Raw genomic sequence first — 13,262 nt, 5'->3', positions numbered from 1 at the left:
TCTCTGAGTTACAGCACAAGGGCACAAAGTTCACGGAACCAACTGATATCACCAATATCTTGGCTGATAGGGTCAGTGCTAACTTTACCCCCCCTCACCTCCTAAGGGGCCCATATCCATACCAGAAGAATGTAGTGCACCTGCAGTCACAACTGAACAGGTGAAAACTGTGCTATCAAAAGCCAAGAACACAGCATCCATGGGACTGGACAATATCCCTGGCTGCATTCTACATGAACTTCAGTATGAAATAGCCCCCCACCTAAACACCATGTTCAATCATAGCCTCTCGACAGGCTTTGTACCCACTGAATGATGCATGGCAACAGTTGTACCAGTCCACAAAGGGGGAGCCACCACAGACCCCAGGAACTATTGCCCTATTAGCCTAACGAGCCTGGTCTGCAAGGGCATGAAACATATCATCATGGAACTCATAAACAAGGATATTGGTAACCTCCAAACTCTGAACCCCACATAGTTCAGATTTTTGAAGGGCAGATCATGTCTCCTGAACCTGATTAACTTCTTTGAAACAGTCATCAAAGCTGAGGACGAGGGTAAGGCAGTCCACACAGCCTATCTTGACCTCACCAAGGCTTTCAACACCATCCCCCATTCTGGTATCTTAGATAAACTCACCAATTTGGGTATAAATCTATATGTCACAAGATGGGTCACCAACTGGCTCACTGACAAAACTCACACTGTAAAATTGTGAACTCCAAATCTGACTCCAAACCTGTGACAAGTGTTGTACCACAGGGTTCAGTCTTGGGTCCCCTCCTGTTTGGGATCTACTTCTCTGAAGTACAGGCTAACACAGAGGGCCTCTGGCTGACAACGTTCACAGATTACTGCAAATTGGGTGCCATAGTTGAGTCTACAGATGACGTGGATATCCTGCAAAGGGCCTCAGTGAGACTAATGCCTGGTGTCTGGCCAAAAACTCAACGCCAAAAAGTGCATTGTCATCCCCTTTGGCAAAAACCCTGTACCCATGAACTACCACATAGTTGGCAGCACACTTAATGCTGAAGGTGTGATAAGAGACATCGAGACTCTAGTGGATAGCAGCCTCTCCTTTAATAATAACATCACCACAGTAGTCAGGAAATCCTTTTACGTGGCACACCTCATCATGAAAGAGTTCTCATCCAGGAAAAAAAAAGTCATTGTCCCTCTCTACTTGCCCTCATAGGTTCATAGGTTCATACTAGGCTATCTTCCCTAGGGCATTTATAAGCCTAGCCAGAGTGTGTTTGGCTTTCGCCACCCATTTTAAATTAATTTTGCTATGCCCTTTTTCGAGGTTAGTATACTGTGCCTCTGTCTAACAGTGACTCAGAAGTGATACCCAGGGTAAACCTATGATCTCCCATCCACTCATCAAGATTCCTCTTGAAGAGAGTCAATGAGGGACTCTGCCTAACCTGGACTGGGATTTTATTCCAGAGTGAAGGGAGCCTCTGGGTTATGAATGTGTCCCTCCAGCATGTCCTATTTATTTCAGTGCTGAGGTTCAAGTCTCGAGTGCGTAGCTCGATGGGATTTGGATTTTCTGAGGTGCAGCATGTCCATTAATTCCGGGTTGGACATGGCTTTATACGTCAGGCACAGATCGCCTCTGAGCAGGCGGTATGCCACTGAGTAGAGCTGGAGTTTCTTTAACCAAGCAACATATGGCATCTGTTTGAGCCCTTTGATCCTCTTGGTGAGGTACTTTTGGGGTCTTTCCAGTTGCTGCAGGTGTCTGGTAAGGTACATCCCAAAAGGGATATTGTACTCATTTATGGGCCTGATGAGGGATGAGTAAAGAGGCACGATGACTTCCCCTGATCTAGATATGAATCCCTTCATGATTAGGTGGGCTATATAAAAATGTTTTTCTAACCACTTTGGCCACGTGGTTGTCAAATGAGAGATTGCTATCAACTTGGGTCCCCAGGTCCCAAATTACTTCTTCTGTACTTAATGGATTACCACCTATGTGGTAATTTGTGGGCACTTTGTTTTTGCCAAAGGGGATGACTATACGCTTTTTGGCATTTAGCTTGAGGCCATGGCTCTGGCACCAGCTGTCTGTTTCTATGAGGCCCTTTTGGAGGATGCTTGTGTCGGCTGGAGAGTCGATTATGGCACCCAGTTTGCAGTCATCTGCGAACCTGGTCAGCCACAGCCCTTCTGTGTTGGCCTGTACCTCCGAGAAATATATACCAGACAAGAGAGCTCCCAGGACTGAGCCTTGTGGGACGCCACTTGTAACTGGTTTGGAGTCTGACGTGGCTCCAGCAATTCTAACCATGTGGGTTCTGTCCTTGAGCCAGTTTGCAACCCATCTAGTGACATAGGGGTTTATATTTAAGCTGGTGAGCTTATCTATAATGCCCGAGTGGGGTATTGTATCGAAGGCTTTTGCGAGGTCCAGGTAGGCTGTGTGGACCACCTTCCCCTCGTCAATGGACTTGGTGACTGTTTCAAATAAATCAACCAGGTTTAAGAGGCAGGATCTGCCCTTAACAAAGCCGAACTGGGTAGGATCCAGTGTCTGTAGGTCCCCAATATCTTTATTTATGAGGTCCATGATGATCCTTTCCATAGCTTTCCAGACCAAGCTAGTCAGGCTTATGGGGCGATAGTTTCCAGGATCCGTTGCAGCACCACCTTTGTGGAGAGGGACCACTGTTGCTGTACACCACTCTTTGGGTACATATCCTGTAGTAAGGCTGAGACTGAACAGTAGTTTTATGTTTGGGTTTAGCTCTTCTTGGAGTTCATGAAGGACACAGCCCGGGACACTGTCTGGTCCCATTGATGCTGTGTTTTTTGCTTTGGAGAGGGCAGCTCTTACCTGAGCATCTGAGATGTCAGGGGGGCAGCACTCTGCTGGGATAGATATTTGCCCTTTTGGTGGGGGGGGGAAGTTTGCACTGAACCTGTCAGCTAGGATGTTGGCAATGTCTGTGGGTTTGGTGTATTTTTTGTCATTTTGGACTAATTCTGAGCATATCTGGGAATTCCCACCCAGGTTCCTAACATAACTAAAGAAAGCCTTGTGATTATCCTTAGTGTCCTGTGCAGTTTTTCTCGAAGCTGGCCTTAGACGATTTTATGAGTGCCCGTAGTTTTTTGCTAATACTGATCAGAGATGCCTTCCCTTTTTGGGATTTTGCTCTATTATGTAGTAGCTTTCTCCTTCTATTGTATAGTTTGTTTATGGCTGGGGTCCACCAGACAGGATGTCTGCCTTTGGAGGATTGGGTCTTGGTTTTATTTGGGATTACATGATCCATGCATTCCTGAAGGTGTTCATAGAATGCGTTTATAAAGGATTCTGCGGTCTGGGCCATATTTTCCACAGGTCCGGGGGCTTTGAAGGATTCCACCTCAGTTTTGAGGAGTGTAAAATTTGCTTTAGACAAGTTTTTCACTGTGGTTTTCAGGGCAGGGTGTGGAATCGGGATGTGAATATCCAGTGAGATTAGTTTATGTTCTGATCTTACCAGTGAGGGATACACTTCTGGTCTGGAGCATAGAGTCCCCATGTTGGTGATGATCAGGTATAGTATGTTTTTCCCTCTTGTGGGAGTAGTAACAAGTTGTTCCATAGCATTTGAGTTTATAAATTCTAGGAACCTTTGGGCTAGGGTGTTGGAGCTAGACTAATGCTCCCAGTCTATGTTTGGGTAGTTGAAGTTGCCCAATATAATGGTGTTTGGAGAGACCTTCATATTTTCCAGTGTTCTCAGGAAGGCCGAGTGGGGTTCCTGGGTTTGGGAGGGTGGTCTGTAGCAGGCTATAAACTGGAAGGCAGTTTTACCCACTGTTAGTTGCACATGGATAGTCTCTGATGCTTCGTGCTGTGCCACCAACCTGGAGGTGTGGGTATCTTTGACGAATATTGATACTCCCCTCCTTTTGTGGTTCGGGTCTCATCAGACCCATTATAGAGTACAACACCCCATTTGGAATGTACCTCACAAGGCACCTGCAACAGCTGGAAAAGCCAGAAAAATACCTCACAAAGAGGATTCAGGGACTCAAACAGTTACCCTACACTGACCACCTCAAAAAACTCAGGCTTTACTCCATAGCATATTGTTTACTCTGAGGTGATCTATGCCTAACATACAGAGCTATGTCAAACCCAGAGCTGTTGGACATGCTACATCTAAAGAAATCCCAATCCCTCAGAGCCACATCCTATAGAGACCTAAACCTTGTCACCACAATTATCATGCTGGAGGGATAGATTTCTGTCCCAGAGACTTCCCATACTCTAGAACAAGTTGCCTATCTATGTCAAGCAGAGTTCTTCGCTAAACTTTTCAAGAAAAATCTTGATGAGTGGATGGGTAATAGGAAATTCACCCTGGGAATCACTTTGGTGGCCCTACTAGACAGGGGTGCAGGTAAACAGCATCAATGGGTGTCGAAGGTCAAGGAACCATCCATGGCTGTCAAAAGTCAGGGAACCTTGTTGACTAGGCTTACATAGGCCCTAGGGCCGATAGCCTAGTACCTACCTATGAACTTGTGAAGTTAATTCTCTTATCTGCATCTCCCAACATGGCTTTAGCAGTATAATGAGTTACATGCAGCTTTAACTGACACAATAGCTCATGTATCAGACATGGCATGACATATTAGAAAGCATCTCAGAACAGAAATGGCTGTTACAAACCTCTTCTAATATTTATCTAATGCCCTTGATGTATATAGTCAATCATACACTACTAACAGTCTGCCTTCTTACAGTCTATCCCTTATTGCTTGAAGTGCATTCTACAATTATCTTGACAGCAGATCTCATACTGCCAAATGGAATGATGTTCTCCCTTCATCCCCTCATTCTTCCCTCAGTGTTCTATAAGGATCTGTTGTGGGACCTCTCCTATTTTGTCTTTTTCAGCAATATGGAAGATCATTTCAAAATTTATGTCTGTACCATAATTCAGAACTGCGTCTAATAGTTCCTGTACTGATCAATCAGCATCCCGCAAGTGTGCTCCCGACTCCTTGCACCCAGGGTGCCTACCCCTTCACACCACTAAAGCTATGCTACTCATTTGCTGTGTTCAACTACAACTGATAAGCATTCACAGCAATTGTTAAACTATAGCTGCAGGGCTTTGCTTTACTATGACCAGAATAAAACATATTTATTTATTGTCAGCTCTCATATGGTAAACAGTAGTAATCCATTCAACTACAGTAAATTGACCAATCAGTTATTAAGAAGATGGCTACCAAAATATTAGATGTAAGTGCCCAGCTGTATGGTGTAGAGAAATAAAGCCTTGGCTCTGATCTAGATAAGGCAGGTTTGAGTAGCATCTCAGACATTAGGATAGCCGAGAAATAGATGGGCATGAGAAGTGAACACCTGTTCATCCATCCTCAGGAGAAGGACAGTGGTTTCAGTGAGTGGGGTTGACTTTCTGGCACCAGTATGAGCACAACATAGTGACACACACTTGTTCTACAAGCTGGTGATGATGGCCATTCATCTTCATGTGGGTGAGAGCAAACACACTCACAGGCAGATGAGTGGAGAAGTAGGGTCTCATGATGATGTGGGTGTACACATCAACCATTGGGATTATGGTTAGGGATAAATAAAAAACACCCTGATTGTCTGCATTAAAATGATGTAGTTTGAGATGGGTTGTGGATGATAAATAGTTTTTTGGTCTGAAACATAGGCATCCTGTTCTAAGATGGTAAAACCAACCCCTCTGGCAGATGAGAGGAAAGCATTTGTTGTAGACATACAGGTGCATGATACAGTGAGGGGCATAAATTCCTCCATGGCTGCATGAATGATGACCCTATTTAGTTATTATCCCAGTGATGACCTTATCAGATGTGAGGTACTATGGGGACTGGAAGTGCTGCAGCTCACAGAAGAGAAGTTGGTGGTCAGCATTTTCAACAGGAGAAAGCATAAAGAAAAATATTTTACACATACCACAGGATAATCAACTAAAATGTGATAAATATATTTATTTAGTGTTTAACAAAGTGAAGTGAAGTGAATTTAAGATAACTATACTGTAGCATGTATATGCAAGATAATTATGTATCACTGGAATTTTTTTACTATTAACGTCTCAGAAGATGAGAACACTCAATGGCCAACAAAGGCAAAGAGATAAATAGTATAAAAAGTAAATTTTACAGGTGGGAACTGGTTTGAAAATTCCAAACATTCAAAAGGTTGAGGTTTATTCTTTTGTGAAATGTGAATAAAATGAAGCAAAAAGCCAGATGAGATGTTATTTTTTTCAGTATGTCCTCCAGAATTCATTATGAAAATGAAAACAAAGAAGTAGCAAATGAAGGAGGCTAGATAATAGGAGATGCATGAGACAGTGAGAGCCCATTATTTCTTTTTGATTTAAGTACAAAGGAGGGTAAGAAAGACTGCGAACAAATAGGAAGATCATCCAACTGGCTGTGCTACAATGAGGTATGTGTCTGAAGAGGAGAGTGGAAATAGAAGAACAGAAGAGGGGAAGAAGGCCACCAAAGCAATGAATAAAGGCAAAACAGTACACATTGCATACCTCAACTTGGCCAAAGCTTTTGAAAAAATTCCCTAATCAGACATAGTAGAAAAGCTAAATTAACTAGGAATAAACCCCTATGTCCCCACTGGATTGCCAACTAGCTCACAGATAGGATACAGATTATGAAAATAAGGGACATTATCTCCACAAAAAGACCAGTCACCAGTGGAGTACCTCAGGGTTCTGTGCTGGGACCGCTCCTGTTTGGCATTCACTTTTCTGAAGTAAAAGCTGATACCGAAGATCTATGGCTGCCTAAGTTTATAGATGCCTGCAAGCTGGAAGAGTCACTGAATCCACAAATGACTTAGCCATCCTGCAGGAAGGTTTGCCTCAAATAAATAATTGGTGTTAAAATCGTGGTCTAAAATTGAATGCCAAAAAATGCATTAATGTATCCTTTGGTAAGTCATCTACCGCAGGGGACTATTGACAATTCAACTGTAACAACTGAACCAGTTGTTTGGGATTTGGGAACTTAGGTGGACAGTGACCTAACTTTTCACCAATATATATCTATTTTTGTATGAAAGTCCTTACATATTGTACAGCTTATAAACAAAGTGATTCTGTCTACATCTAGGGATGTCATTGGCCCCCTTTATTCAGCCCTCAATTAGGCCAGTCATTGAATATAATGCTCCTTTTGGCATGTATCTCTCCAGACACATGCAAGAACTGGAACACGCAGAGATACTTTACAAGGCCTAAACATGTTCTATATGGCTGACTCAAAGCTCTCTCACTGTACTTAGTATCCTATCGACTACTAAGATGTGACCTGTGTCTGACATACAAAACATCCTCCAACCCATTACTGATGGATTTACTGCACATCAGGAAGTAAAATGGTATCATAAGTACTTATTCTAGGGATCTTAATCTCTTCTGTAAGATCAACAGAAAAGTTTGTCAGGACAAGTATATTTCCAAGAGGACACCACTGGTGTGGAACAGACGACCCATCCACATAAAACAAAGTTCATCCGTGTCCATTTTCAAGCGCAACTTAGATCTATGAATTGGAAACAGAAAATGCATCTCAAGACTGCTCCCTGTACTCCTAATGGACAGAGACAGCTTCTAAATGCTTTATCCCATGCATGTGTTCCACCAAATTATCTTTGGTATGATTCCAGTTATTCTCATTAGGGGTAATGTATAATTATCAACCATGGGCTGGATAAGGCCGGTCTACAACCAAATGGGATGGGGTATTTTGAGAAAAAAAAGGGAAACTAGCTATGCTTAAAATAGCCCACAAGGGCAGCTAGCCTAGTACTTATCTATGACCCTATAAACCTATAATAGTTGTACTGTAGATGGAGAAATCAATTATGCTCTACATTAAGATGTGAAGAAATTCAAAGGAAACAGGGATACAGATAAGCTAGGCGATAATAATGCACGTGTCAAAGATTATGTTTATTTGTGTGGCAGAAAAACATACTGGATGAGCTAACAGCTGACCTGAAATATTTTAGTAGGGTTAGATATGTGATATGGTGGCAAAGACTTAGTTTGTGGAATCATGGTGAGCAGAGATGCAAAGGGTGACACTATACCAGTCAGGGTGAGCATGGAATGGGATCTGAATGAGTTAAATAATTTTCTGGATGGAAAAAATCATTAAATTGGGTAGGGATTCAGTTCCAGTTCAAATGTGAGCAGTATTTTATTTGTCTACTTTCATTGTATGAGATCATAATGCAAGCTAGTTTAAAAAGTGGCAAACTAAACTGAAGGTAATGAAGATGAAAAAGAAGATAACAGCAAATTTTATGCAGATGTATATGCGGTTAAGGAGTATGTAAGGGAGCTCACAGGAAGGGGAGAGCTGAAGCAATGGTGTGGGAAGTGGGCCTAGACTTTGGGTGAAGGACCTTAAACTCTCAGACTAGATCAGGTGATATGCAGCCAGTGGGCAATCCATCAATTATTTTTTGATATTTTTTCTTTTACTTTAAAAGTTGCCCTGGTGGTGCAGCGGTTAGCATTGTTGCCTCACAGCAAGAAGTTGTCTGGTTTGATTCTCGGCTGTAGTGCCTCCTGTGTAGTCTGCATGTCCTCCCCCTGGTCGAGTGAATTTAAAGACATGCAGGTAGGTGTGAGCCAATCATTAGCAGACCGGAGTTCCACTTTGGCAACCCCTAAACAGGAAAAGCGGAAAGATTTCTTTTATATTAAATGGAAGTGCATGATGTGCAACTGAAACATTCTTGGTGATCAAATAAGAAGTCCTTTATGTGCCAGCATGAAACACTTCCCTATACTTACTGCTTATTTATTTATTCCAGTATGGTGACCGGGGAGGTCCACTGGGCTCAAGAGCCCGTTTTCAGTGGAGGCCCGGGGAGAAAAGCTCCACAATACAAAGTTACATCACATAAATGAATTACAAAGAAAAATATTTGCATTAAAGTCAGTAGGTAGCATTACAATAAACAGCAGGTAGAATTGCAGTTGAATAGGTATCATTCACTACAGCAACTAAGATATTAAAGAAAGTATCCAGGAGGATGCTTAACTAGTAACATTTGGCATGACTCACTTCAAAGTGACATTATCCCCAGACTGCCCTTTCAGGAAGATGAGTAGGCATTAGGCAGTCACTTATTCCTTTCTGACAGAGCCAGCTGTCTAAAAACAGAGCTTACCACCCAATCCCAGGAAACTAGTAGATGAAGGTACTGCCTCAGGACCTCTGCTCTTAAAATATAGAGTACATGTCAATAAAATGTAAACCATTCTACTTGCCTTAAGAATTTAATGGGGTTAGGATCACAGCTGTAAACATTTCTCCTATTGCTAATATAAATGAAGCACTGGCACATTATACCAGCTGATCAGTGAATTATAAAACCAGAATCTGGACCATGTTCACATAATCATGAGAAACCTCAATCAGGCCAGTCTGAAGTCAGTTCTACCACATTACTATCAGCATGTGTATTTTGCAACTAGGTGTGAGAACATATTGGATAAGGTTTATACCAATGTCAAACTAGCATTTAAGACAGTGCCTCACCCACACCTGGGAAACTCAGACCATCTCACTATAATGCTAGTTCCAGCATATAGACCATTATTAATCAGAAGGAAGCCATCCAAACAATAAAACAATTAACAATATGGCCAAAAGAGAGCAGTCTCAGCCTTTCAAGATTATTTTGAAAACACAGATTGGAACATGTTCAAAGAGGTGGCCACTGTAAATCAGCACATCACCTAGGTGAGTACACAGAGTCTGTGATGGGATATATATCAAAGTGCATGGCTGATGTGACCGTCAATAAGAACATCACCATATGGACCAACCAGAAACTCTGGCTTACAAGTGGGGTGTATGAGCTTCTGAGAGCATGCAATGCTAACTTTAAGTAGGGGATAAGGATGCCCTTAAGTTAGCCAGAATTAATACAGGTAGGGGTGTGAGAGATGCCAAACATACCTATGGACAGAAAATTTAGAGTCACTTCATAGACCTAAAAGACTCCAGGCATCTAATGCAAGGAATTCAATCCATAATAGACTATAGGCCATGAACTTCTTACAGGCCATGATCTCCTTAGTGCAATGACAGCACTGCATTTATCAACAAGCTCAACATACAGTATAGCCATATTGCAGTATGTGGTGCAAAACTGCCAGATTCAGTCAAAGTGTTTTCCCACAGGCCATCAGACTACTCAGCTCTACTAATAACATGCATGAAGATGGCTGTGTTGATGTGAGATATTGCTATCTGCAACAGGGACAATAGGTCAGTGCATGAGTAACATATGCCAGCATAGTTAGCTGGAGTTTTGTAAATAGTTTTGTAAATAATTTTCTGTTGTTTGACTGTCACACTGACTTGTACAGGTGCTTGTATTAAAAATAGATTCATAGGTGTGTATTAGGCTAATGGCCCTGGAGCCTTTGCAAGCCTAGCCCATAGAAGTGCCCTGGCATCATGCCACCTGACGTTAGTTCCCAGTGCCTCTATCAAGTAGAGCCACTGGAGTGATCCCCGGGGTGAACTTTCTATTTCCCATCCACTCATCAAGATTTCTCTTGAAGAGGGCCAGTGAGGTGCTCTGCTTGACATGTACGGGAAGTCTATTCCAGAGCATGGGCAGTCTCTGGGTTATGAACCTGTCCCTCCAGCATGTTCTGTTGATTGTGGTAATGAGGTTGACGTCTCTGGAGTATGTGATATGAAGTGAGTAGGATTTCTGTAAATGTAGCATTTTTAACAGAGCTGGGTCAGACATGACTTTGTAAGTCAATCAGAGATCATTTCTTCGTAGATGATATAAGACAGAATAGCTGGAGTTTTATGGGTTTGTCCATATAGGACATGCGTTTAAGGCTTAGGATCCCCTTTGTGAGGTACTTTTGTGGCCTTTTCATCTGATGCATGTGTCTAGTGAGGTACATGACAAATGGGGGCATTATACTCAATGACTGGCCTAATGAGGGAAGAGTAGATGCAAAACCCTTGGTAATGAGATGTGCCACATAGAAGGACTTTCTGACCACAGTGGCAATGTGGTGGTTGAAGGAGACATTACTGTGAATCTGTGTCCCCATATCTCTTATAATGCCTTCAGTGTTTATTGGGCTACCATTGATGTGGTAATTAGTGGGAACTGAGTTTTTCCCAAAGGGGATGATGACGCATTTTTTGGCATTAAACTTAAGCCCATGGTTTCGACACCAGTCATTGGTCTCAGTAAGACCTTTCTGTAGGATGTCTGCATCACTTGGGGAGTTAATAATGGCTCCCAGCTTGCAGTTGTCTGTGAACTTGGTCAGCCAGAGTCCCTCCTTGTTGGCCTGGACTTCTGAGAAGTAGATGCCAAACAGGAGAGAACTCAGGACCGATCCCTGTGGAACTCCACTCATGATTGGTTGGCAGTCTGACTTGGAATCTGCTACTTTCACACTGTGGGTTCTATCTGTGAGCCAATTTGCAACCCACCTAGTGATATTGGGGTTGATGCCTAGTTTGGTGAGTTTATTAATAATTCCTGTGTAGGGAATGGTATCAAAGGCCTTGGACAGATCATCAGTGTTATTATAACTGATTAAATGTTTCTGTTTAAACAAAGAATTCCATAATTTTCAAATACTGCAAAAGAGCTTAGAAAAGCTCTGAGTCTGTAGTCTACCCGAGTTACATGATCAAATTTGATGTCATTCTATGACCAGTGCTGAGAGAGAGGAACTCACAGATCAGCTGGTTTTGTTTTCTTTGGAACCTGATATAAAAGTCTATGACAGTTACCACAGTCAGTTCTGTTAGATCTCAGTTGGAAGAACATCACTTTGCCTTGTGGAAGTAAGCAACTCAGCATCTAATCTTGCCTTGCTGTATGAATTGTTAGCAAGGGAACAATTTTTCTTTAGACAGTCAGAGATTACAGTGAGATTAGCTAAGTATTGTTTTTTGGATCTGCTTGATTCTGTCCAACTGTGTTATTTTTATTTCTCCTGTGTTTGAAACTCGGATGTTTATTGCACATAAATATTTAATATTCTCATGTTTTCTATTTTATTATTTATTATTAAATATTTTTATACCTTTTATTGTGGCTGGTATTTTAGAAATTACTTTTAACATCTTGAGAGTATCTTTACTTATTCTAGTGACTCCTTGGCCACACCAAAAAGCCTTGCTGCTTGGGTTATAGTCTACCCTTTATATTAGTATTGATTTTGCTTAGTATAAATGGATACCCTTTTAAGATCCTGACAGTGACTGGCTGGTGGCAGGATCGGTACCTTATTTTCTATGCATAAGGGAGCACAGCTAGTAAATCTCTGCCAGCCTTTCCCAGGAGAGAGTATGTGTGTGTGTGTGTGTGTGTGTGTGTGTGTGTGTGTGTGTGTGTGTGTGTGTGTGTGTGTGTGTGAGCGCGTGTGAAAATCAAATACCCAGGTGTGTGTGTCAGTCACTTGGAACTACCCTTAGGGGAAATTGTGCTGAATGCAGAGAGCTGCAATTGAATATACTGAGTAAATCCATCCCTGTTTTAGTGGCCATCTCTCAGTGGTGAGGATTTATGCTCCTTAATCACTGTCCTGCAGTAAAGAGACATCATCACAATGACGATCATGTATAGTAGATATCTATGTTGATAAGAACTCTTATTTTTGTGCAATAACTCAAATGCTAATCTCAGCTCATATTTTAGTGCAATAAGCCAACAGATGCAAAACTAGCCTTCTTGTGCAATACTGATAACTGTTAGAATTCTGTGCAATATTGTACTGTTTAGATTCGTAAAATGTTTTTGGGTGTTATGTCTGTAATGGTTTGCTGTGATGTAGTAATATCTGCTGTAATGCATCTTCTGATGTTTTGCACATTGAGTCCAGAGAAATTAAATTTCATTCAGTTTGCACTGTTGTGTGAAGTCTGAATGACAATAACATTTACTTTGACTTCTGACTTGATTGGCATTAGCAAAATATTAGCTTTGAATGGAGCAAGTAATAATGTCTAACAGAGTGGATTTTATCAGGGAAATAATGCATTTCCTAGGCAGCATCATGCCTGACCACTATTGAAAGGTCCACTTTTCCCTCATAACACTGAGAAGAAACTAGAGAAGAGTAAAAAGCTCAGATGGGCATTCCATGACTTGAAGAAAGCACATGACAAGTCCCAAGAAAGCTGATTTTGGGTAGTCATGAGATGGT

The sequence above is a fragment of the Protopterus annectens genome, chromosome 3.part0, assembly GCF_019279795.1.
Source record: "Protopterus annectens isolate FY-2018-M chromosome 3.part0, PAN1.0, whole genome shotgun sequence".
Classification (NCBI taxonomy): domain Eukaryota; kingdom Metazoa; phylum Chordata; order Ceratodontiformes; family Protopteridae; genus Protopterus; species Protopterus annectens.
This window is presented reverse-complemented; position numbering follows the sequence as displayed.